Source organism: Rhinolophus sinicus, chromosome 8, assembly GCF_057876585.1.
Source record: "Rhinolophus sinicus isolate RSI-liver-muscle chromosome 8, RSI-T2T, whole genome shotgun sequence".
Classification (NCBI taxonomy): Eukaryota; Metazoa; Chordata; class Mammalia; order Chiroptera; family Rhinolophidae; genus Rhinolophus; species Rhinolophus sinicus.
Window position 1 is genome coordinate 44407679 of NC_142508.1, and position 21751 is coordinate 44429429.

Below are 21751 nucleotides of genomic sequence, written 5' to 3' on the forward strand. Positions count from 1 at the left end.
ACCTTTTTTATTGTGAAATATCACATACATACAGACAAGTACCGGAAACATAAATGTTTCACTTAATGAATTATGAAAAAGGAACCCACTTGTGTCACCACTACCCAGGTGAAGAAACAAATCTTACTAGCTTTCCACCAGTTACCTCCTGCTTCCTGACTTTTATCTGATTTAGGTTTAAGGATGCCTCCCCAAATACAGGAGTTTCAGTTTGCCTATTTTCCACATGATGTAAGTATTCCACTGTGGGAATACACCACAATTTATTTATATACCAATGTAAATTTGTATACATTTTTTATGTAAATTTCTACTGTCGATGGAAATTTGAGTTGTTTCTATTTTTTGGCTCTTGCAAATAATATTGCTTTTAACATTCTAGTACGTATTTTCTAGTACACTCACAATGTTAATGTGAACATATATACATGTTACCATTTCTCATGGGTATGAAGCCAGGAGTAGAATGGCTGGGTCATAGGGTATATACGGTATATACATATATTTATGTTTAGTAGATACTACCAAAGAGTTTACCAAAGTAGTTGTAATAATTTCTTCTCCTCCCTCCAGCTATGTTGAGGCATTTCCATTGCTCCACATCCTCGCCAACACTTAGCCATGTCAGGTGTTTTATTTTAAGCCATTCTGGTGGACGTGTAGTGATAGCTCATAGTTGTTTTAATTTGCATTTCCCTGATGAGTAATTTCATTTGCATGTTGGCCTTTCGGATATCCTTTTTCATGATGTGCTTGTTCAAGTATCTTGCCCAATTTTCTATTGGTTTGTCTATTTTTTAAGTGGATTTGTTCTTCATTTAGTACACCAGCCATTTGCTAGTTGCATGTACTGTAAACATTGACCCTCCAGCTTTCTCTTTCACTGTCTTATGGTGTTTTTAATGCACAGAAGGTCTTTAGCATAGTCTAATTTCTCAATCTTTTTTTATGGATAGTTACTTTTACATCCTATTTAAGAAATATTTCCGTACCTCCAAAACATGCTGATATTCTCTTATGTTATTTTCCAAAAGTGTTAAATCATTTTGCATTACATTTAAGTTGGCAGTCTATCTGGAACTGATTTTTCTGTATGGTATGAGGTAGGGTTTAAAATGTTATCAATGTAATACACATGGCTAATAAAATAAAGATAAATGAGTCTACTTTCTTAAGGAAACTTGTTTTTTTAAAAGTATTTTTCCATTATGAAAATAATAATATCTTATTACTGAAAAATAAGAAAATAAAAAGAGCCAAAGAGATTTAATGGTTTGGAGAACTGACAAGTCTGGATCTGAATCCTGGTTCTACCACTACTTTTCTGGGTAACCTTAAGTGAGTCCTGCCCTTCTCTTAGCCTCAATATTCTAATCTCTAAAGTGGGTATAGCAGTGCCAACCTCACACCTGCTTGGAAAGATACAGCATGTAAAGCCTGTAATACAGGATGGGGCACAAAGAAATAGCTCAATTAGTAGTAGCTGTATTATTAAGAAAGGATTTCGTTTAATCACTCAGTGTCCATTTACCTCTAAGTTATCTCTGTAACAGTGGGTGCCCCATTTGGAGCATTTTTTTGCTTAGATGCAGGATCTGGATTGAATATACCATCATCCAATGTGATTTTTATTGGACTCTTCCAAACATTCTTCTACACTGACTGCATGATATTCCATTGTGTGGCATACTTGGTAAAAGCCAGGACTTTGGAGTCAGGTGGTAGCTATAAGTCCTTTACCTCTCTGTGCCTCAACTTCCTCATCTGTAAAATGGGGATAATATACCATAATGCATACTTGATATGTTTTAGAGTTGTTATGAGAATGAGATGAGGGGATGGATGTAATAAACTAAGAACAGTGCTAAAAATAGTGCTTAGTGTAAAATGAGTCCTCAAAAATCTTAATAAAAATATTTTAGGATTTTGAAATTCATCATAAAAAATAAAATGGGCTGATGGACGAATAGAGGAATCAACAGATATGCGGATAAAGAACAGTAAAATGTTAATGGCAGAATATAGGTGGTGGTATATATGTGTGCTCCTTGTGAAATTCTTTCAATTTTCCTGCATGTTTGAAAAATTTCATAATAAAATGTTGGGAAAGATACTTGAGGAGACCCATGCAGCTGGTCACGCTGAAAACAGAGCAGCTACTGATTCCTGAGCACTTGCTGTGTGCCAGGCACCGTGGATGTGAAATGGTTCATCTAATGGCCCTGACAATTTCTAATGCAGTCTTTTCAAAGCCCATTTTACAGATGAGGAAACTAAGGCTCAGCAAGGCTTAGCACCTCACTGTGTGGCCTTCGGGTCTCTGATTCTGTAGGGGGTAAAGGAGGAATATAGGAGCCAGGGGATGTGAGTGGGGGAGGGACAGCTCCCTTCCAGGAGGGTGACATACACCTCAGGGACAGCAACCTGGGCCAACAGGTCTTGGGATCTTTCCTAGAGAATGATCCTCATTATCACAGCTGCCTTGTAGGGAGCGCTCCCTGTGTGCCCAACCACATTCTGAGTGTTTTGCAGAATGATCCCATTGATATTGCACCCTAGTTATTAACCCCATTTTATAGATGAGGAAACTGAGGCCAAGAGAGATTGAACAACTTACCTAAAATCACACAGCTGGAATGTAGCTAAGCTGGGATGAGAACCCTGGTGTGTCTGATTTGAAAGCCTGGGACATGAACACTTTTAGGAGAGACTTTTCCCCAGTTAGGATATTATCTATCAAGAAATACTGTCAGCTCTACCTTTCAAATCTATCCAGAAGCTGCCCACTTCCCTCACTTCCCCAGCCTCCACCCATCGTCTCTCTTCTGGATGATCTCAGCAGCCCCCTTGCTAGTCTCCCTGTTACTGTCCTGTCCCGAAGTCTGTTCCCTACATGCAACTAGTGGGCCTTGTTAACACCTGAGTCAGATTACATTCTTCCCTGCCCAGAGCCCTTGGTGGCTCCATCTCACTGAGGGTAAAAGCCAGAGTCCTCCCCATGACCCACCCCACACAGCCTGCCCCTATCACCATTCTGCTCTCATCTCCCACTACTCACCCTGTTGTTCACTCTGCTCCAGGCGCAGAGACTTCCACACTGATCCTTGAACACAACAGAGACATGCCTACCTCAAGGTCTTTGCACTGGCTGTTCCCTCTACCTGGAACATTCTTTTCCTAATGTCCACATGGCTCCCTCCATCCCTCCTTCAGCCTTTACCCAAATATCACTTTCTCAGTGAGGCTGTCCTTGACTTTCTAATATAAAATCCACCTCCACATTACCCCCAATCCCCCAAGCCAGAGGTCTGCCCTTATTCTATGAAGGGCAAGATAGCAAATAGTTTAGACTTTACAGGCTATATGGTGTCTATCACAGCTGCTCAACTCTATGGTTATAACACAAAAGCAGCCATAGACAGTATGTAACCCAATGATCTTGACTGTGTTCCTATAAAACTTTATTTATGGACCCTGACATGTGAATTTCATGTAAATTTTACATGTCACAAAAATCTTTTTCTCTTAATTTCCCAACCATTAAAAAATGTAAAACCCCAAATATATGGTGATGGAAGGAGAACTGACTCTGGGTGGTGAACACACAATGGGATTTATAGATAATGTAATACAGAATTATACACCTGAAATCTATGTAATTTTACTAACAATTGTCACCCCAATAAATTTAAAAAAAAAAAAAGTAAAATCCATTCTTAGCTTGGGAACTGTACATAAACAAACGATGGCCTGAATTGACCTGTGGGCTGTACTTTGCCGACCCCTGCCCTAAGCTTACCCTGCCCAGTCTTCTTACATGGCACTCATGCCTCCTAACAGACTGTAATATTTACTTATGTGTTATGTTTATTGCCTAACTTCCCCACGAGACTGTCAGCTTCAGGAAGGCAGGGAGCTTGTCTGGTTCATGAAGGTGTTCAACAAAGATTCGTTAAATGATTGAATATATGAATGAGTACTAATGGCTACTGAAAGCACGAACCTACTCTTTACTTCCATGCCACCTTCCCAACTGGGGCTTGCATGGCCAGTACTTATACCCAAGGACCCCGCAACTTCAGAAGGAACCTGGCTAAGTGCTGGGTCCAAGAATTTGAGATGGGGAGGAAGAGGCGAGCAGAGAACTATTTCCTCTAATCCCAACTTTTGGGCTCCATGATGTCATCCTGACTGTGATGTCACACGTCAGGAGACCTGTGAGCCACTGGAGGTAAGGGGCATGCCCAGAGCACAGCTCATCTCCTGGAAGATTCCACCCTTCCTCAAATTATGGCAGGAAGGAAGGGTGATTCACCGTCTTGGATATGGACGCTTCCTGTGACAGCCCAGGGCAGCCCCCTTGAACGCTCAGTCTCCCGCCCACCTCAAGCTTCACCCTCATAATCATGAGCACGGTCTGTTGGCTACTCACTATGTGTCAGGTACCACGAATGTGATTGTGTGCATTCCATACACCTTCCCCCATACCCTCACTTTCTAAAAGAGGAAGCTGAGGCTCAGAGAAGTGAGCTCACGTACCTGAGATCACACTTAGTAAGAAGAGCTGGGATTCATCCCCAGTGCCCTCTGCCTCCAGGGCCTTAACCACTAGGCTGCACTGTTTCTAATTCACCCCTCTGCCCAGAAACATCGGCCATCACATCCTAGATTTCAGGCCTCAAGTCCAGTGGCATCTCCGAACACTGTCTAGCCGTGGGGTGGGAGTGATGGCTCCATAAGATACAGAATTGAGGTCTGGGACAGAGCAGACCCTCAACAAACATGAGCTCTCATCAATATTTGCCCCAACTATTTATTGTACCATTGGTTGGCTACATTTTCTGTGGGAGTCATGTTGAGGAGTGGAGGAGGATTTTAAGTCAATACGTAAGAGTTAAAAGCAGATGCAATTTAAAATTACCTTAAAAAAACCCTCTTCGTATGGTTGTTTGTTTTTTTAAAGGAAAAAAAGCAACATTTCTAGAGCACTCAGTGGGTGCCGGGTGACATTCTAAGTGTTTTACATATCCTCATAACAAGGCTGTGAGGTCGGGATTTTATTATACCCATTTCACAGATGAGGAAAGCCAAGCATAAAGTTCCTGTCTCTGCGTAAGGCACCACACAGATGTCTTGTTTTTCCTTGAACGTTGGAGTTGATCACTGACCAATGGTTTGGATAGAGCTTGAGTTGCGGTTAAAATCTGAGAACAAGGACAGAATGCTACTGAACATGGCTGGTTTACATTTAGGATTACATTTAGAATTATAAATACATATTACTATATCTAGGATCACAGTTACCGTGAGAAAGATGTTCATACTATGAGAAGGAACAACAAAATCATGAAACACATGCTTACTGAGAGGAATAGCCTTTAAGGAGCTGGTTTTGTTTTGGAGGGGAGGATTTTCCCCTGAGAACACAGAATTGAATGCCTGTGATGTGTGTGCTTACCGTGGTGGGGAGTGTCATTGGTGGCAGTACATTACAACTAGGCGTTGTGTAAGACATTACCCAAATAATGGATTATGTTTCCTACAACATAGAACAGAGAATAAATCCCATACGTGCAGCTTAGGAATAACGATTTAAAAACCTGTATGCTTATTACCTAAGGAACCAGATCATTATCAGTGCATTAGCACTGCCTGTGTGTCCCCTGTAACTATTACATGTAATGGTTGAGGTTTCTTTTCAATCTTTTTATTTTGGGATCATTGTAGATTTACAGAAAAGCGACAAAGATAGTATTGAAAGTTCCAATGTACCCTTTTGCCCTAATGTTAGCATCTTACAAAACCATGCTGCATTTGTCAAAACTAAGCAATTTAATAATTAATATTATTAATTAGGCAACAGACTTTATTTGGATTTTACCTGTTTTCAAAAACAAACATTTTCCTGTTTCTGTTAAGTTTTCAAAAACCAACTAGAGAGCATAGACCATCTATCTGTGTAAGAAAAGTGTCACTCTTAAGTGGAGGCCCCTGGGAGAGGATGAGCTGGACAATCTCCAGGTCATCATCTGGTGTCAGCTTCCCTGAGAGTCTACACAACCCCCTTGTGGAGAATTCAGTGGGCAAAGGCATGAGCGAATCCTAGAAAGCACGTGGCTCACCATCAATAAGGGCAGCTGTCAGGGCTGAAATCTGGGCCACGTTTTCCATGGCCAGCAGGAATGTGTTCAGCTCTGTGCTTTCCACTTCAGAGAACCCCGAAGCCTCTCACAAATGGGAGCCAAGCCGCACATTTATTGGGGGAGAAGTGAACATCCGCAGTGAATCCAGCAACCGGTCACAGAGGGAGGGAGAACACAATCTCTATCATGGTCAATACAAGTCAAGTACAGACAACAACATGGTTCACCTTCACCCAGCCATTATCTCCTCAGGTGAAAAATCAAAACCAAACAAAACAATGCACTGGCAGTTGGCGTGCTAGTGAGTACAGCCCTCAACAGGAGTATCCCTTGAGTCACACGGTCTTGTTTGGACTGATTGACCTCTAACCTTGATACCCAGCTGGCACACTGGGATCTTTATCATCTTGGGGCTTCCCCTCATTTTTCTCCTGTGACAGGGCCCCGTGTTTTGGATCCCAATTCTTCTTTGTTGGTGATACTCTTGTTTTGGTGGAGCATATCCTGTAGCTTCTTAAGGAAGGTTTCTCAGGAGGTCAATTGTTTAGAGCTTGCATGTCAGAAAATGTCTTCAACTTCTCCACTTTGATTGATAGTTTGGCTGGCTATAGAATTCAGGGACAGAAGGCAGTTTCCGTCAGAATTTTGAAGGCGTTGCTCCCTTGTCTTCTTGTTGGCAGTATTGTTCTTTAGAAGTCTAAAACCATTCTGTTTCTTGGTACTTTGTTGTTGATGATGATGATGATGATGATGATGATGATGATGGTGATGGTGATGATGTCACCTTGCCCCCACAAAGCTTTTTACATCTTTTTGTCCTCAGAGCTCTGAAATTTCACAGTGACATATCCTGGGGAGGATCTATTTTTATCAATTCTGGTAGGCACAAGGAGAGGGCAGGTGGAAGCAGGGAGATCAGTGAAGAGGCTGCTGAGATGCTCCAGGCAGGAGACGAGAGTGGACAGGACCAAGTATGGGGGGAGCAGGGAAGTGGTGAGATGTGACCATATTTTAGATGGATTTTCAAGGCTGAGTTGACAGAATTTGATGTCAGATTGGATAGAAGATGAGAGAAAAACAGAAGAATCAAACACAACCTCAAGGTTTTTGGCTTGAGCAACTGGAAGGATGAGTTGCCTTTCACTGAACTGCAGAAGAGACAAAAAATCAGGGCAAGAAAACCCGGAATCCAGTTTTCAAAGTGTTAATCTGGAGATACCCATGAGTCATTCAAATGCAGATGGCAGTTAGAGGGGCAGCCAGTTGGCTCAGTTGGGTAGAACGCAGTGCTCATAACACCAAGGTCGCCGGTTCAATTCCCACATGGGCCAGTGAGCTGCGCCCTCCACAACTAGATTGAAAACAACGACTTGATATGGAGCTGATGGGTCCTGGAAAAACACACTGTTTCCCAATATTCCCCAATTAAAAAAATAAAAGGGAGTTATTTTTTTTTTTTAAAAATAGGCAGTTGGATAAGGAGTCTGGAGTTCAGGGGAGAGACCAGGCTGGGGAGAGGACTTTGACAGCCAACAGCTAGCTTATCAGTGAGACTGGCTGTGAACAACAACGGGAAAAAGTGAGGACCAAGAGCCAAGGTTTGAGAAACTAGAAGAAACAGCCAACAGACATGCTATCCTGGAAGCCAACGGGAAAAGGAAGGATGGAGTGGATAACTAGGTCAAATGCTGCTGGTGGATCAAGGTCAATGAAAGAATTGAACTTTGGGTTTAACAATATAGAGGTCATTGGTGACGATGATGAGCTATTGATAAATTTGTCTTTCATGACTGCACATTATCCAGTGTTGGGAGTTCCATGACTTATTTTTAACCTATCACCTACCTACTGAGGGATATTTAGATTGATCCCTATCTTTTGCTATTTCTAAGAGTATTACGATGAAGAACCTCATTGACATGTCTTTTTGTACTTTATGAGTATGCTGTTCTACACGTGAATTTCAGGGTCAGAAAGTCGGTGCATTTCTAATGCCGACATGTCACAAACTGTCCACCATAGGGACTATACCAATTGACACTCCCACCTACAACGTGTGCCCTTTCCCTGGGGGTCTTGCCAATACAAAATGTCGCCAATCTTTCTGTGCTTACCAATTTGCTTTATTTAAAATGCTATCTCAGTGTTGTTTTCATTTGTGTTTATTTTACTTCAAGTCATGTCTTATATCTTCTCATGTATTTAAGAGCCACATTTATTTTCTTTTTTTAGGAACTATCTGTTCATATTCTCTGTGCATTTTTTTTCCTATGGGATTTTTCTTTTCTCTCGATTTGTGGGAAATGTGTATGCATATTGGGAAAATTAGCCACTAGTGTGTGATACGATTTGCATTTTCCCCATTTCGTTAGTGTTAATTCTGGATTGATCAAATGTAGACATTCTCTATGAACTCATTATAAAAGATGAAGATTTAGATTTCTTAGCCCACCCTCCTTTCTCTCCCTTCCTTGTGGTTTCTCTTATGAAGAACTAAAGCTACCCCATTTAATCATCTTGCAAACAAGCTTCTGACCAGCAGATTTCTTGGGTAAAGCCAGGATGATGTAATCACATTGGGTAATGTTGCTGTAAATGAATCAGAAATTATCAAGAAAGCTGCGTGACAGGCACCACCATTTGAAACCTTTTCCTGGGCGGGAATTGTGCCAAAGGAAAGTCCAGTGACTTCTATTTTACTGTGTGTTTTTCAAACTTTTTGGTCTACAATTCAGAATAAGAAATGTAGTTACATCATGACCCAGCATACACACACACACACACACACACACACACACACACACATCTGTGTACCTATTATCTAATTGGAAGTTTTATGTACCTTGTGTAGGATTCACAAAGCATCACTGTCCATGGGCAGCGCTGGCTGAGATCATCTGTTTGGTTCCTTTTCACTTTTGTTTTTAAGTGTCTGTTCAAATCCACTTCATCAATTTCAAGGCCTCAGCAGGTGCAATGCTTCCTTTCTAGAACAAACACGTATTTTTAAATTTTTCTATACAGATATTTTAAAATGTGTTTTATTCAACTTGAGTGAGGTATAATTTACATTACAATTACAATGAAATACGCCCACCTTGCATGTGCAGTTTGAAGAGTTTTGACAATTGTATACCACCCCATTCAAGGGAGAGAACATTTCTATCACTCCAGAAAGTTCCTTTGTGCCCCTCTGCAGTCAATCCTCTCACCAGCCACCCCCTTTCCCCCTGGGTGTAACTGCTGTTCTGATTTTTATCACCATAGATCAGTGTTATAAATATTTTTATATGCTCCTTTTACGACCCTGTAATAAACTTTATGGATAATACAACCTATCCACATACAAAAATTTTTTTTTAGATCAAGATAATGTTTTTATTGTAATATAAAGAAAAAATAAGAAGAAAGTAATTTGTAATACAATAATGAAAAGCTCGGGCCTAATTAAGCTGCAAGGCCTCATAATGGGGTTTAGGGTGTGTACTAGGGGCAGAATCTTTGAGAATGCTGTCTGGACTATCACAAGTGAAAACAGACCCAGACACACTGTATTTGCAAGTCAAAGAACAAAATGGTGAACAATAAACAAACCTTCCTTGTTTTACCCAGTAGTTGCTCTCCTGGAAAATTTTAAATGTTGTTTATGAGTAAAATGGAGCTCAGTGCTGAGCGTGGGTACTAGAAACAGGTTCTTTACCTCCATGAATGTCTCGTGGGACATAGTGTGGGCCTGCCTGCTTGGGGCACTATGGGACACCTCATGGGACATTTTGTACCCTGGTCCCTTGCCCAGGAAGTGCGGGTGGCACCCCCTAAACTAATCTCTGTAACAAAAACCTTCCTCCAGCTTTCAAAACATCTCCGAGGGAGCCACTCCCGGAATGAGGCTCTATTGTAATTCCAAAAGCATTGCTTTAGAAAATAGTCTCATATTTCAGGGGGTCCTGGGTTCAAATGTTGAGCTGCCTGGGCTTTGCAGTGGGGAGGTAGAGCAGAAAGGAAGAGGGTGTGAGCAGCCAGCTGAAACAGATGAAACACCTGATTTCCTCTCTCCTCCCAGCTGGCCCCACCTGTTCCTCCTGCAGGCCCTTTTCACTGCCTCAGGGTCAACAGCATCCCCAGCAAGTTCCAAGCTCAGGAAATGTGTTGACATTTCTATCCCTTTTCCCAGGTCTTCCTCCCACTTCCTTTCCTTTCCTATTGGGGCTTTGCCCCCTTTTATTCCTTTATAGGAATTTCAATGGAATCTCCAGATGTTCCAAGGATGTAGGCTGCAAGCCATTGTGCCAAATCCAACCCACAGTCATGTTTCCTCTGGCCCAGTGCGTGGGCACCAGTGGCATGGCCAATTTATAAGAGGACATTTGCAGCATGTTTCCAAGGGCTGTGGCTGATCAGCAACCTGGAGAGACTTTGACTTTGACAGCTCAGGTCAACATAATACCTGCAGCTGCCACTTGCCTTTCCTATAACCTCTCAGGAACTGAGCTGAAAGCCTGCCACCTGAGTCCAGGTGTTTCCATTAGCATCCATGTAGGTGGGTGTATTAGACCAACTTTTTGGTTTGGAGTAGAAAAAAAAAAAGAAAGAGTACGTTTGACGCCTTCACACCAAGGACTTAAGAAGTCCACCATTGATTAGCTGGGTGGCATTGGGCACGTTTTTTAATCCTTCTGGACCTCCGTTTCCTCAAAGAAAAGAATGAGGATGATGACCATACTTGTGCAGAAAAGAGTTAACTCAGCTTGAACCCTGCACGTTCCCAAAAATGTCTAGTCATGACTGGCCCTTGGCCAGTACCTGAGAATCAAGCTCTTTTTGGAATGTTCTGCTAAGAGTGTTTTGCATGCTTGGAATCTTAAACTTGGTGGTGACCAGTGTGTCTAGATAGTTTGTGCAAATGAGGTCATTTATGGTTGAACATCTGCTTTCCTTCCGTGAATCTGGAGCTTCAGTTACTGTGGCCAGTCATTTGAGCACTGTGTACCTACATGACTGACTCCCAGTAAAAACACAGACTCCTGGGCTTCTCAGGTAGACAGCACGTTGCATGTGTTGTCATACATCATTGCTGAACGATTTAAATGCATCCTGTGTGACTCCACTGGGGGAGGACTCTTGGGAACCTGCTCCTGGTTTCCTCTGGATTTCTCACCGGGAAACATTTCCCTTCGCTGATTTTGCTTCGTATCTTTTCACTGTAACGAACTGTAACTGTGAATGCTTCTAACGAATGACCAAACCCAAGGGTGGTCTTTGAAAGCCCTAACACAGTACCCAAGATGCCTTGGGATATAGCAAAAGGAAATCCAATTCCAAGAGACTCTGAAGAAAAAGACTTTTATTCTCCCTCATAACCAATAGGGTTGAGGCAGAGCCACACCTGGGTTAGTGCAGTGACTCAGTAATGGCAACAAGGGACATCTCTGTTCATTTTTCTCTACGATTGTCCTCAGTATGTTGGCATCCATCTTGGGACCAGTTGCCTCATTGTCCTAAGGATGGTCTCCAGTGCTTCCTGCATGACCGTATTCTCACTCAACGTCTGCTACAAAAAGGAAAGAAAACATTTTTTATACACACACACACACGCACACAATCTATAACATACACACTGAAAAGTACATAAATATACAGCATAAATGAATTATTATAGTGCAAACAGCCATGTAATCATCAACCCGGTAGTTACAAGAAACAGAATATTGCCTCACCCCAAAGTCCCCCTCATCATGCTCCCTCCCAATTTCAGACCCTCCCCAACTCAAGGAGATATATGTACCTCACAGTTTTCATCAAGCAGGACAAATTCTCCAAAGTCCCCTCATCATTCTTCCCACAGACCTGGACGTATCAACCTCAAATGAAACCAATTCCCTGAGAATATTGCTGTCTGGTACCTGACCAATGTTGGGGCTCTCTAAGCTAGGGAGAAGTAGCTTGGCTGTGGGTGGGCGACACGTCCTTTAGCTCAACAGGGAAGTCTACCATCTGTAGAAACTTTTACACAAGTGGGTCCCCATCTGTTCTGAACAGCCCCAGAAGTTTCCAGCCCTGCCTTTGGTCAATAGAATCCCTTGTCATAATGGGTGTTTTGTTTGCCAAAATCTTTTACTAAAAAGCTTTAAACATACAGAAAAGTGGAGAGAATAGTATAATAAACACCACCTATTACCTCCATCCAGATTTAGTAATTGTTAATAATTTGCCATGTTTGCTTTGTCCCTATTTTTTTCTGAACCACTTGAGAGTAAGTTGCAGACATGATGACTGTTCACCCTAAATAATTAAGCGTACATCTTAGAATCAGGTCATTCTCCTACTCAACCACACTGCCACTATTCCACCTAAGTCCATAATACCTTCTACTTAGTCCAGCTCAAATTTCCCTAATGGTCTAAGATCGTCTTTTTATAATGAGTTTTATTTCCACTCCCTGTCTCTCTCTCCCTACTTTCCTCCCTCCCTTCCACCCTCCCTCCCTCTTTCCCTGTTTCCCTCCCTCCGTCCCTCCGTTTGTTCCTTCCTTCCTTCCTTCCTTCCTTCCTTCCTTCCTTCCTTCCTTCCTTCTTTCCTTCCTTCCTTCTTTCCTCCCTTCCTCCCTTTCTCCTTCCTTCCTTTCTTCTCTCCTTCCTTCCCCTTCCTTTATAATACTTTCAAATTTCGGTTCAATCAAGATTCATGCATGGCACTTCGTTGTTATATGCCTTTAGTCCCTCTGAGTTTAGAACAGTTTTCCACATATACATACTTTTATTTTCTATGCTAGTGACTTTTTGAAGAAGGCCAGGATGGTTGCTCCTTACAGTGTCCCACATTCTGGATTTGTCTGATTATTTTCTCATGGGGTCACTTAACTTGTCTTTCTATCCCAAAGGATTTTAAATGTTTTATCTCACTTAGTGCTCACAGCACAGGAAGTATATTTCATTATTAGTCATTTCCATTTTACAGATGAGGAAACTGAGGTCAGAGAGATTAGGTATCTTATCCATAACACATAACTATTAGTTATAGTAACTAATAGTAAATGATGAAGTCTGGACTTGAACTCGGGTCTCTCACATTCCACAGCTTAATCCAAAACTCCACAGCCACCATCTCTGCCCCCACCCTTACATGAGCATTAAGAAACATGAATGTGGGCCTGTACCTGCATGTGCTACTTTAGAAGAGATTTTCCTAAAAGTCTCAGCTTACTTTGAATCACGTAAGTGTGACACTTCTAACAAAGAGATCTGTCTTCTTTGTGACCATCATTAACTGTCACTTTGGCCAGCTATGTGCTGGACACCCATGTATATGAAGAGAAGACCCAAGAAAGAAGGTCGAATCTCATGCCCAAGCCACACACACCGGGTCTATCACCTGGGGAAACAGTGCAGGTTTTTCCAAGGTGAGGTTTCCCAAATCTCAGTGGTTCATGTATCATTTGAGGTTTTTAGCCATATTTGAAGACTACTTCAAATATTATTTACCTACTATTTTTCTTTAAATCAATTTTAGACTTAATTTAGTTTGAAATGTAACTTCATGTCTCTACTATAAAGGGAAAACCAATGTCGCTTAACATTTTTTCAAAGAAAATATGGAGCTATTGGGGCCAGCCCGGTGGCTCAGGCGGTTAGAGTTCCATGCTCCTAATTCCAAAGGCTGCCGGTTCGATTCCCACATGGGCCAGTGGGCTCTCAACCACAAGGTTGCCAGTTCAATTCCTCAAGTCCCGCAAGGGATGGTGGGCAGCGCCCCCTGCAACTAAAATTGAACACGGCACCTTGAGCTGAGCTGCCGCTGAGCTCCAGATGGCTCAGTTGGTTGGACCGTGTCCTCTCAACCACAAGGTTGCCAGTTCAACTCCCGCAAGGGATGGTGGGCTGCGCCCCCTGCAACTAACAACAGCAACTGGACCTGGAGCTGAGCTGCGCCCTCCACAACTAAGATTGAAAGAACAACTTGACTTGGAAGAAAAGGCCTGGAAATGCACAGTGTTCCCCAATAAAGTCCTGTTCCCCTTCCCCAATAAAATCTTTAAAAAAAAAAGAATGTTGATGGCTATGGTAGGACTCATTACATTATTAAAAATATATATATGGAGCTATTTACGCAACAAAGGTTCATTTTTGTACAACCTGAAATCTCACTGGCATGTTCCACTCTTTGGAACATGCTGTTCTGGGAGGAAATTAGTGACAATTTCCAGAGAGATTGTTTTGTCGAGGGTGGGAAACTGGCCCAGCGATGTAGAAGAGAAGACAGGAATGATTGGCTGGGTGTCTGAGGGGAGGTAACAAGGTCAGAGCCCCCCAGGGTTGGAGACAGAGCATTTGCTGCTGTGTCAGTGGTGTTGGGGAGATGGGGTACAAGGCACCTCTGAGCACCTTTGAACAACAACATCCTGGTTACCTGTCAATCAGGGTGTTGGACTGAGCTTTCCTGAGATCTGCAGCATGAAGTAGGGAAAGAGGCCTGTCAGGGAGAATACCTGCTTAGGGGGCTCAGAGAGGGCAAGAAGCCAAAAAAAGCACTAGTAAAAACAGTGCTTCAGGGAGAAGCTTTACTCTCTCTCTTACTCCCTCGCTCTCTTGCTCTTGTTCTCATTCGCTCTCGCATACGCGCCATATACATACACACACGACCTCCATAGATGAGTGTTTTGGGCTGCAAATAAACATACAGAGATTTGTTGGTCTGTCAAGGTGCTCAGTGGTACCGTTGGCACCCCAGATTCCCGTTTCTCTGCTGTGTGGTCTCTGGCTTCAGCTTCATCCTCAAACTGTTGACAGGTTGCCAACACCAATACAATATGCCTCCTGTTTGAGTTCAGCAGGAGGGAGGGAGGGAGGGAGGGAGGGAGGGAGGGAGGGAGGGAGGGAGGGAGGGAGGGAGGGAGAGAGAGAACCTGTGCCTTCTTGAGGGACCCTCCCTCAAGACTGAAGAGGATACTGTTGGATATTCAAATGGAGAAATTAGTAATAACAGTGATCAACACTTATCTGGCACTTTCTGTGCTACAGGCACTGCCTTTAGCCTTTCCTCACACCTTATTTCATCAACTCTAAGATGCTCTGTGGGTAAGAGGCATCTTAGAAAAAACATGGCTAATTAAACCATGACAAATCATCTCTTTTAACACCCATCCCAATCCCTTAGACCAATGAAATACCCTATATTTAGTCTTCGCCACAACTCTATGAGGTAGGTAGCAACATGTCACCACTTTATACATGGGGAAATTGAGGTCACAGAGACTGAATAGCATGAATAGCTGGTCCCCCAGCCAGAAAGAGGTGGAGGCTGGATTTGAACCCAGGCGGTCTGGCAGCAGAGAAGTAGTTCTAATCTACCCACATCTGCCTCCCAGCTTCCCATGAGTTTGGAGCCATTTCAGAAGTAGACCCAGGAATCCAGAGAGATCAAAAGATCTGTTTGTTGGTGAGGCTTAAATGGGATTCCAGCACCGTCAAATTAAACCTACTCTCTGAAATGTAAGCTTCTTTTTGGCAGAAATAGAAGCCCAAGATTGAGCTCCAATAAACCATTTTTCCTCCTCCTGGGGGAATTGTGAAGGTAGGGACAACCTGGAGGTGTTCTCCCTCTGCTTCTCCCTCCTGGCAAGTGGAATGGAAAACATCTCCTTTATTTGGTAACATGATAAGTGTTACCTTGCAAAGTGTAGGGAAGGAAAAAAAATTTTTTTCCTCTACCCATCTGAGGTTCTTCAGCTGGGGTCCTATAAATCAGACTGGCCAAAGACAGACTAGCAAGACCAAAATGAACAAAAGTTTAATAACATGTGCATCGTACATGTACCCATGGGAGCACCCAGCAATGAAGAAGCCAAAAGAGTGGTTAGAACTCAGGCTTATATATCATCTTAGGCTAAAATGAAGGAAAAGGAATTTGGGACTTTGCGGGGAGGAAGGCAAGTTAAGGGAACTTGACCAGGAAAAGTATGTTTAGTAAGGTTTGTTATGCAGATTGAAGTCCTGCCTTTTCCATTTATGAGAGTTGTTAAGTGTCCTGTTCCAGGTAAGGAGAGGGAGAACTCTCTACAAATGAAATTTTTCTTTGGCTGAGCTAAAAAAACAAAACAGTTAGCTACTTTACCAGCAAAAATGGGTTTATTCAGGAACAGTAAAGAATTGCAATTTGGGACATGCAGCCTATGGCAAAACCATAGGCAAGTCTGGAGAACAAAGGAGAGGAATGTTCTTTTATAGAGGAAAGTGGGGATTTGGGAGAGGCTCTTACAGACAAAGAGTCCTTTGGAAGAAACTGAAGTAGCTTTTCATTGGCTGAGCTGTTGCTTGGCAAGGAGAAAATCTTCCTTCCTCCTCCTGCTGGGGTAGCAAAGTAGATAACATCTTCCTGTTGGATATGCAAGGTAAGTCTTTCCCTGTTTGGGGTAATTGACCATGAGTGGTAGGGAGTGAGAGCTCCGACTTTTGGCTTCCCAACTCCATTTTTAACAAAGTTACCCTTTATTACATTTTACACTTTATAAAAGGAAAACTTGTGCCCTGTGTTTAGAGCTTTTCCTGTGTCTGCTGGTTTTCAATGGCCTTTAGCTCAAAATATCTATATGCCGAAGAGGAATATTTGAGGTTGGCATATTCTGGTGCTCCTCAAAAGACAAGTCGCAGAAGAGATCATCTGCTGTAGTAGACAGATCTATGTGTTGTATAGATTGCCATTTAGAGAAAAAGCTATGATTTCAATCCACATGATAGATTCCTGTGTTTTCTTCATCCTGGACCAGTACTATGATCCCCTCAAGAGTGTGTGTCATCAGCACCTTTGCAGATAGCTCTAAAAAATGGCGGCTAATCTATTGCTTGATTGCCAAGTCAACAGCCCACAGTATTTCCCAACTTTGTAAAGTTTCACCAGAGCAGCTGACCCCATGACTTATGGTCCTAAAGGAAATCCATTATGGCTGTCAATCCACACCTCTCAAGGAATGGGGGTGTGGTAGTCATCCAACTTGTAGACGTCCTCCCTCATTCCTTCTTCCATGTTGTTCTAGTAAACCACAAACTCTTCCTAGATCTGTGATCCTTTTTTTCTACAACATTTTCCCGGACACCCTCCATCAAACTTCCCTTTGCAACCCATTGGCCAGAACTGGGCCAGGCGCCTATTCCTGAACCAATCACTGCCAAAGGAGATGGGGTTCACTGATTATCCTAATCAGTACTGGCCCCTGGGGGGCTCCTCAGTGGAGAAGAGATTGGAGGGGTGTGGGGAGACCTTCACAGTGCCCACCACTCTGGGGACAATGTCTGGTGTCTACAGCAGGCTTTCCCAAATTCTAGTCTGTTACACCAGGTCACAGCTGAGGTAGACATGTGGTGGGCTCCCCAGGACCCACTCCACCATCTAGCCGGTGAGAGACCAGGAGAGTGTGCTTTGTACTTAAGAGGCCCTTGTTCTTAAGAGGAGCTTCACGGAGACGATAGGAATAAGAACAAGAAAGCACAGCGCTGACTGACAACGGTCACCATTCTTGGTTAATGAGGAGATCAGTACAGACTGGAGCTCACCCTGTACATGACAGGTGACCACAGGTGACAATTTAAGGAACGTTTTTTGCCACTACATGTTGTGAGCTATCATTGCCCCTTTACCATAGCAATAAGGTTGATGACGCTTTTAAATTCAACGGATCAGAGAATCCGTTCCAGATACCCATTCCTAAGGGTCTGTTCTGCGGGCACCACTTTCAGCATCAATAGCTATCAGTCAGGGTCCAAATATATCCAGGAACCTAGGAATGTTGCCTGGGCCTCATGGCGCTGGGGCCAGCTGGGTCTCAGCAACGCGAATAAAATAGCAGGAATGAGGCCCTGGGCACGCGGGAGGCTAAGATGAGACCCCTCAGCTCCTTGATTTCCAGTGGGAGGATGGGAGGGGAAAGAGGGAGCCGCAGGAAAACCTGGCCCAGGACAGAAGGAGAGAAATGGTTCTGTGGGCTTGGATTCAAGGCTGACTGATCTCTGCCATCTCCTCATTCTGAGGCCTTGCACAAGATCTTTCTGAGCCTCTTTTATTTCCCCTAAAAAGGGATCAGAATGCCCATTGTTGGGAAGACTAACTGAGATCATTTGTTAAATGTGTGCAGCATTAGGCCCAGCGTCTCATAAATGCTTTAAAACAGTATGTCACGTGGAGCTGATGCAGGCTGTGATGCCTGGGGGTGATGAGATACAATGGATTCATATCCTTACCCTGCACCTTTGGGCTTAACTTTTCTGAGCCTCAGTTTCCCCAAAATTGAGTCCCGATTTGCCCACTCTTCCCCACCTACTTCTTCCCTATACTTCCTGGCTCAGTCAATGGCAGCGCCATCTCTTCCATTCTTGGAGTCGAGCTGGACTTTTCTGTTTTTCTAATACCCCCCAGGAGCATCCTTAACTGGCAGTACAGGCCTTGCATTCTGTAGCATCTCTAAGCCGGGGCTATCATGCTGTGTGGGCAGGTTACCCTGACTTTAGACCAGGATTTGTGTGGTTCCCATCCTGTTTCTCCCCTTTAGGGTGCTCTCCAAGGCTCTACCTCTACCCACCCCACCCCGCTTTTGCATGGGGTCTGCTGGAAGCACTGAGGCACTTTCTGACACTTGCCCTAATGGGGTCATCCCGGGGCCCTGTTTCTGAACCCCAGGTCCAGGTGAGCAGTCTGACAAGCTGATGGTTCCCACTGGCTGGCCCCCAAAACAGGGCCGGCACGCTGATTTTGGCTGCTTCTCACTGCCTCACCCAGAAACACAGGATAAGTTCAGAGCTCTGGGACATCCCCTGTCCACCACCATCCCTTGGGCCGGAGCCCAGTAGGTGGGTCCCAACCAGTTCTCACCACCATGCTATCTCCAGTCCACAGCACCCCAGGGCAGCGTGGAGGTAGCACAGGTGTCTTTTATCTACAGCTGTCTCACCACCCCTCCCCCCACTTCTATGCCAAAGGTCAGGGAGTCTGCCTTTTTCCTCCAAGAGCTTTTTTTCTTTTAACCACATAAAGGGGGATTAACTTTTATTACTTAAAACATAATAACATATAATCCATGAGATAACAGAAAATACATATATGAGGTCTGACAATTAAGTTTGCGAAGTTGCCACCATGCACTTACATTGGCAGCGCTGTACAAACAGCTTGGCAAGGTTTCATAACGTTGGTATATCAGTGTCTCACAGCTGTGTTCATGTTGATGTGTGGCGGTGTCTTGCTGAGTGGCGTTCATTATTGTTGTTGCGTGTTTTTGTGTGCTGTCGTGAGAATGCCTGAGCTTGAATTAGAGCAATGTACAAATATTAAATTTATTGTTAAACTTGGCAAGAGCAGAAGTGAAAATCAGGGACATGTTAGTCCCACTATATGGGGATAATGCCATGAAGAAAATGGTATACAAATGGTATACAAAATGGATACTGTTTTTCTGAGGGGAGAGAACATGTCACTGATGAAGAGAGGTCAGGGTGGCCAGTAACGAACAGAACTGATGAAAATATTGCAAAAATTTGTGGAATTGTGCGTCAAAATCGTCGGCTGACTGTGAAAAGCATAGCAGACCAAGTAAATAAACATCAATAGAGAAACAGTTAGGAAAATCTTAACTGAAAATCTTGGCATGAGAAAGGTGTGTGCAAAAATGGTCCCAACGGAGCTCTTGCATCACGACAATGTACCAGCTCACACGGCACTGTCCTTGAGGGAGTTTTTAGCCAGTAAACAAATAACTGTATTGGAACACCCTCCCTACTCACCTGATCTGGCCCCCGATGACTTCTTTCTTTACCTGAACATAAAGGAAATAGTGAAAGGAGGACCTTTTGATGACATTCAGGACATCAAGGATAATACGACAACAGCTCTGATGGCCATTCCAGAAAAAGAGTTCCCAAATTGCTTTCAAGGGTGGACTAGGCACTGGCGTCGGTGCACAGCTTCCCAAGGGGAGTACTTGGAAGGTGACCGTAGTGATATTCAGCAATGAGGTACGTAGCACTTTTTCCAGGATGAGTTCACGAACGTTAATTGTCAGACCTTCGTATTTGTCTCTGCCCCCTCTTTCTGGCACAGGGCTCCTGAAACCCTTGTAATTTCCTAAGTGGTGAAAAAAAAACTAGGAGCATCTCCTGTTCTAATATTTGTTATTGACCCTGTCCCTGACACAGAGCTCCTAATCCCTGGTAAATTCCTGTGTGATGAGAGCACTAGGAGCATCTTTTGTTCTAATAGGGTGACCTTAGGTGGGCACCTGGATGGTTCCTGGGTGGGGTCTGTCACCAGAAAAACCAAGCCGGATTTGGAGCTTGGAATTTTCAGCACCCCCACTCACCCTTTCTCCAGAGAGGGGAGAGGGGCTGGAATGGAAATAACTGATCATGCCTACATGAGGAAGCCTCCACAAAATCCCAACAGTGTGGGCTTCAGGGAGCTTCCAGATGGGTGAACACACCCATGTAGGGAGGATGACACACCTTAACTCTACGGGGACAGAAGCTCCTGCACTCGGGACCCTCCTAGACCTCGCCCTCTGTATCTCTTCATCTGGCTGTTCGTCTATATCCATCGACATCCTTTAATAAAGTAGTACATGTGTTTCCCTGAGTTCTGTGAGCTGCTCTAGCAAATTAATTGAACCCAAGGAGGGGGTCATGGAAACCTCTGATCTATAGCCAGTTGGTCAGAAACCCAGGTGATTACCTGAGTTTCAACAACTGGCAGCATCTGAACTGTGTGTGTTTTGGGGGTCGGTGGGAGGGGGCGAACAGTCTTGTGAGACTGAGTCCTTAACGTGTGGGATCTGACACTATTTCCAGATAGATAGTGTCAGAATTGAGTTAAATTGTAGGGCACCCAATTGGTGTCACAAAGAATTGCTTGCTATTGGGAAAACCCCCAATGCATTTGGTGACCAGAAATGTCAGAAGTGAAGTGTTTTGTATGAGAAGTAAAGGAGACTCAAAGGAGAAATACACATAACAAGGAAAAATCTGGGTTGTGCCTTCACAAGTCTAAATAAAGCATCATCAAAATTCACTATGTGCTTCCTGATCAAAATACAGATTATAAACACTCAGCATGTTCTTCTGATCTAAATGGCCTATTATCTGAGGATTATGTTTTCCCCAATTTTCAAGATGGAGGCTAATTATTTAGTAAATTTGAATCTACAACAAGGCCATGTCCTTTCAGAGAAGAGTCATCTACTTCTTGCTCTGCTGTCTGTGAAGATCCCTATATTTTGACCCCAAAACTATTATTCATGGTCTATAACTCCAGCTGCCAGGAAGAGACATCAGGCTCTTAAAGGATTAGCCAGTGTCTTCTCCATACTCGGCAAATGGTAAGACCTCCTTCCTCCCAGGACTGTCAAGACCATGACTCCACAACCTCATGGCCCTTCCAGGCAATTGGGTGACAACATGCTTCCCCAGGTCAGTCTTGAGCTGTGCTACAGGCCAGCCAGACATGAGACCACTCATTTTGCTTCCTTTACTCTCACTGGGGGCAGTACGTGGTCAAGGTTGAAAGACTCTAGGATCTTGACCTAAAGAGTGTAAGATGAAAAATACTTGGTGTGTATGTATGGGGGGCGGGAT

At 43.5% G+C, this 21751-nt stretch overlaps 1 non-coding gene across 1 annotated transcript; it reads left to right on the forward strand.

The window, feature by feature from the left end:
* The first annotated feature begins 10513 nt into the window (after nt 1-10513).
* Nucleotides 10514-10620, forward strand: LOC141567777 (small nucleolar RNA SNORA44). The gene has a single exon (XR_012490606.2). It is a non-coding gene; the product is annotated as a small nucleolar RNA SNORA44 (small nucleolar RNA).
* Nucleotides 10621-21751: the final 11131 nt, after the last annotated feature.